A 5,937-nucleotide genomic window follows, 5' to 3' on the forward strand; every position below is an offset into this window, starting at 1 on the left:
CTCTCCTTCTACCATTCTATTTTTCCTTTCATTTTCTCCTCTATCCACTCTAGAACTCTGCACTTTGATCTTTTTCATTGAGCAGACAATCCCATGTATTTTTCTAGAATATTGATGCACGAAAACTTGTCTCTCAACAATTCTCCCTCGACAAGTATACCGAATTGTCGTCAAGTAATAACTCACAAAAGAGTGAGGTCGAATCCCACATAGATTAACGATTAAGCAATCAATAGTTGATTAATTATCCTAGTTAGACGAATTATATTGGAGTGATAAGTAACAAGGAAATGTAAATGGCATAAATGTAAAGAAAGCAATAAGGTGCAGAAAAGTAAAATGGCAAGAAAAGTAAATGTAAGAACTAAAAATAAAATGAACATTGGGATCAAGAGATATTGCAATCCTCCGGATCAAGTTCATTCTCATCTCTTCCTCAATCAATGCATTCATTGATCTCCTTGGCAATCTTAAGTGATTGGATCCCAATTCCTTGGCAATCCAATCTCTCTAAGCTTGAACAATTTCCCAATTTCTTGATTTAATTGCTCATGAGAAGAGATGAAGTTTGGTCACTGATTATACCACACACATTCATAGATCAAAGTATTGGTAGGATTAAATATCACAATATCCATCCAACCCCCAACCTAATCCAATGTGAGAGAGCATTTCTAGCATCATTTCCTCATTCCTCTTCCAAGGTTTAGAGGAAATCCAAGTATGAGCAATTTCTCTTCCGAGATAATTACCCAATTGGATGAAGATCGAAAGCTCTCTAGTAAAATCAAGAGAAAAGAAAGAAGAAGAAGAATAAGAACTATAATTGATCCATTGAATCACAATAGAGCTCTCTAACCCAATGAAAAGAGTTAGTTGATCATTGCTCTACCAACATAGAAAAGAAAGAAAGTGCAAAAAAGTAAAGATGAAGATTAAAACTAAAATTGAAACTTCAAAAATTCATAAATAAAAAGTACAAAGAAAAGAAAGAGAAGAAAAAGTGTGTGAGGGGAGGGAGTCCGAAGACCCCTCTTCAATCCCCCATTCCAGAATGAATTTAATGTAGAAACTAAGGCCTTTTTATAGCCTCTCCTAAATTACAAAATGAAATTAAAAGCAAATTACAATGAAATTAAAATTAACTATTCTAGATGCTTCTTGTGGCCGTGATTGATTGATACTTGTGGGCTTGTGTTGAGCGGATAATTTATACGCTTTTTGACATTGTTTTTAGTATGTTTTTAGTAGGATCTAGTTACTTTTAGGGATGTTTTCATTAGTTTTTATGTTAAATTCACATTTCTGGACTTTACTATGAGTTTGTGTATTTTTCTGTGATTTCAGGTATTTTCTGGCTGAAATTGAGGGACTTGAGCAAAAATCAGATTCAGAGGTTGAAGAAGGACTGCTGATGCTGTTGGATTCTGACCTCCCTTCACTCAAAGTGGATTTTCTGGAGCTACAGAACTCAAAATGGCGCGCTTCCAATTGCATTGGAAAGTATACATCCAGGGCTTTCCAGCAATGTATAATAGTCCATACTTTGCCCAAGTTTAGATGACTCAAACTGGCGTTCAACACCAGCTTTCTGCCCAATTCTGGCGTCCAGCGCCAGAAACAAGTTGCAAAGTGGAGTTCAACGCCCAAAATGGCACAAAAGCTGGCGTTCAACTCTAGAAAGAGCCTCTGCACGTGTAACCTTCAAGCTCAGCCCAACCACACACCAAGTGGGCCCCGAAGTGGATTTATGCATCAATTACTTACTTCTGTAAACCCTAGTAGCTAGTTTATTATAAATAGAACTTGTTATCATTGTAATCACAGTCTTGGTTACTCCGGTTCCCATCTGGGACCGAGACCAATGAACTCTATTATCACTTATGTATTTTCAACGGTAGAGTTTCTACACTCCATAGATTAAGGTGCGGTGATGCCCTTGCATAAAGCCAGCCATAGAAAGGAGTAAGACTGATTGGATGAAGACAGCAGGAAAGCAGAGGTTCAAAGGAACGAATGCATCTCCATACGCTTATCTGAAATTCTCACCAATGAGTTACATAAGTATTTCTATCCTTATTTTATTACTTAATTTCGAAAACCCCAATACTATTTTATATCCGCCTGACTGAGATTTACAAGGTGACCAAAGCTTACTTCATACCAACAATCTCTGTGGGATTCGACCCTTACTCACGTAAGGTATTACTTGGACGACCCAGTGCACTTGCTGGTTAGTTGTGCGAAGTTGTGAACCATGGTATTGGCATCGCGTTTTTGGTGCCATTGCCAGGGAAAGAAAGAGCAATGAATTTTACATAATCAAAGTGTAATCACAATTTCTGCGAACCAAATTTTTGGCGCCGTTGCCGGGGATTGTTCGAGTTTGGACAACTGACGGTTCATCTTGTTGCTCAGATTAGGTAATTTTCTTTTTGTTTTCTTTTCAAAAAATTTTCAAAACTCTTTCAAAATTTTCTCATTGGTTTTCGAAAAAAAAATTAAAAAATTACAAAAAAATTAGAAAATCATAAAAATCAAAAATATTTTTTGTGTTTTTTGTTTGAGTCTTGAGTCATGTTATAAGTTTGGTGTCAATTGCATGTGCATCTTGCATTTTTCGAAAATTTTCATGCATTCATAGTGTTCTTCATGATCTTCAAGTTGTTCTTGGTAAGTCTTCTTGTTTGATCTTTGCATTTGCATGTTTTGTGTCTTTTCTTGTTTTTCATATGCATTCTTGAATTCTTAGTGCCTAAGCATTAAAGATTTCTAAGTTTGGTGTCTTGCATGTTTTCTTTGCATTAAAAATTTTTCAAAAATATGTTCTTGATGTTCATCATGATCTTCATAGTGTTCTTGGTGTTCATCTTGACATTCATAGTGTTCTTACATGCATTCCTTGTTTTGATTCAAAAATAAAAGAGAAAAACATGAAAATGATGTTTTAATTTTTCTCTCTCATCATAAAAATTCCAAAAATCAAAAAAATATCTTTCCCTTTTTCTCTCTTAAAATTTCGAAAATTAGATTTGACTTTTTCAAAAAATTTTAAAATCTAGTTGTTTTCATGAGTCAAGTCAAATTTTCAATTTAAAAATCTTATCTTTTTCAAAAATCAAATCTTTTTCATTTTTCTTAGTTATTTTCGAAAATTCCAAAAGTATTTTTCAAAAATATTTTTCTTATTTTTTTTATATCAAATTTTCGAAAATAACAATAACAATTAATGTTTTGATTCAAAAATTTCAAGTTTGTTACTTACTTGTTAAGAAAGATTCAAACTTTGAGTTCTAAAATCATATCTTGTGATTTCTTGTGAATCAAGTCATTAATTGTGATTTTAAAAATCAAATCTTTTTCAAAAACTAATTTCAAACATATCTTTTCAAAATATCTTCTTATCATATCTTTTTCAAAAATTTGATTTCAAAATATCTTCTCTAACTTCTTATCTCCTTATCTTTTCAAAATTGATTTTCAAAATTTGTTTCAACTATCTAACTAACTTTTTGTTTGTTTCTTACCTTTTTCAAAACTACCTAACTAACTCTCTCTCTCTATTTTTCGAAAATATCTCCCCCTTTTTTCAAAAAAATTTCTTTTTAATTAACTAATTATTTTAATTTTTTGATTTTCATTTTCGAAAATTTCTAACCTTTTTCAAAATTACTTTTTGAAAATTACTAACTCTTTTTCAAAAATTATTTTCGAAAACTCTCTCCTCCTCTCATCCCCTTCTATTTATTTATTCATCTACTAACACTTCTCTTCATCTCACATCTCTGCTCCTATCATCACCTTTTTGTTTGGATTCTTCATTCTTCTTCACCCCTATACCTTTTCTTCTTCTACTAACAATAAGGAACCTCTTTACTGTGACATAGAGGATTCCTCTTCTTTTCTTTTTCTCTTCTCTTTCTTATGAGCAGGGACAGAGAAAAAGGCATTCGTGTTGAAGCTGATCCAGAACCTGAAAGGACTCTGAAGAAAAAACTAAGAGAAGCTAATTTACAACAATTCAGAGACAACCTTATTGAAAATTTCGAACAAGTAAAGGAGATGGCAGCCGAACCCAACAACAATAATGAGTTTGAATGGAATGCAAGCTGCATCCAACAGTACTCAAGAGGCTTCTTATGCAGAAGAAGCTTATGATCCTGAAAACCCTGCAATAGCAGAGGTGAATTACTTAGGTGAACCTTATGGAAACACCTATAACCCATCATGGAGAAATCATCTAAATCTCTCATGGAAGGATCAAAGGCCTCAACAAGGCTTTAATAATGGTAGAAGAAACAGGTTTAACAATAATAAACCTTTTCAATCATCCACTCAGCAACAGACAGAGAACTCTGAACAAAATACTTCTAATTTAGCAAACTTAGTTTCTGATCTATCCAAGGCCACTGTAAGTTTCATGAATGAAACAAGGTCTTCCATTAGAAATTTGGAAGCACAAGTGGGCCAGCTGAGTAAAAGAATCACTGAAATCCCTCCCAGTACTCTCCCAAGCAATACAGAAGAGAATCCAAAAGGAGTGCAAGGCCATTGACATAAGCACCATGGCTGAACCTGTAAGGGAAGGAGAGGACGTGAATCCCAAGGGGGAAGACCTCCTGGGACATCCAGTGATCAATAAGGAGCTACCCTCTGAGGAACCAAAGGAATCTGAGGCTCAACTAGAGACCATAGAGATTCCATTAAACCTCCTTATGCCCTTCATGAGCTCTGATGAGTATCCCTCATCTGAAGAGAATGAGGATGTTACTGAAGAGCAAACTGCCAAGTTTCTTGGTGCAATCATGAAGCTGAATGCTAAATTATTTGGCATTGATACTTGGGAAGTTGAACCTCCCTTGTTCATCAATGAACTAAGTGATCTGGATCAACTGACATTGCCTCAGAAGAGACAGGATCCTGGAAAGTTACCAAAGCCCCCACAGTCAAACTCTAAGTTTGGTGTTGGGAGGCCACAACCAAACTCTAAGTTTGGTGTTGAACTCCCATACCCAAACTCTAAGTTTGGTGTTGGAGAGTCTCAACAATGCACTGAACATCTGTAAGGCTCCATGAGAGCCCACTGTCAAGCTATTGACATTAAAGAAGCGCTTGTTGGGAGGCAACCCAATTTTTATTTATCTAACTATATTTTTTTCTTAGTTATATGTCTTTATAGGTTCATGATCATGAGGAGTCACAAAATAAATATAAAAATTGAAAACGGAATCAAAAACTGCAGAAGAAAAATCACACCCTGGAGGAAGCATCTGCCTGGCGTTCAACGCCAGAACAGAGCATGGTTCTGGCGCTGAACGCCCAAAATGGGCAGCAGCTGGGCACTGAACGCCAGAATTGCACCCTGGAGAGGAGCTGGCGCTGAACGCCCAGAACAAGCATGGTTCTGGCGTTCAACGCCAGAAATGGGCAACAAATGGGCGTTGAACGCCCAAAATGGGCACCAACCTGGCGCTGAACGCCCAGAGTTGTGTGCAAGGGCATTTTACATGCCTAATTTGGTGCAAGGTTGTAAATCCTTGAACACCTCAGGATCTGTGGACCCCACAGGATCATCTCAGGATCTGTGGACCCCACAGGATCACCTCAGGATCTATGGACCCCACAGAATCCCCACTACCTCCACTCACCACTCTCTTTCACAAAATCCCATAAACACTCTTCCCCAAAACCCTTCACCAATCACCTCAATCTCTCTTCCTCATCACCTCCTCACCACTCACATCCATCCACTCATCCCCATAAACCTACCTCATAAACTCCACCTACCTTCAAAATTCAAAATCAATTTCCCACCCAAACCCACCCTAAATGGCCGAAACTCCACCCCCTCCCATCCCTATATATAACCCTCTATTCTTCCTCATTTTCACACAACACAACCCTCTCTTCTCTTCTTGGCCGAAACACAACTCCCCC

This window comes from Arachis ipaensis, chromosome B05 (assembly GCF_000816755.2).
Source record: "Arachis ipaensis cultivar K30076 chromosome B05, Araip1.1, whole genome shotgun sequence".
Lineage (NCBI taxonomy): Eukaryota > Viridiplantae > Streptophyta > Magnoliopsida > Fabales > Fabaceae > Arachis > Arachis ipaensis.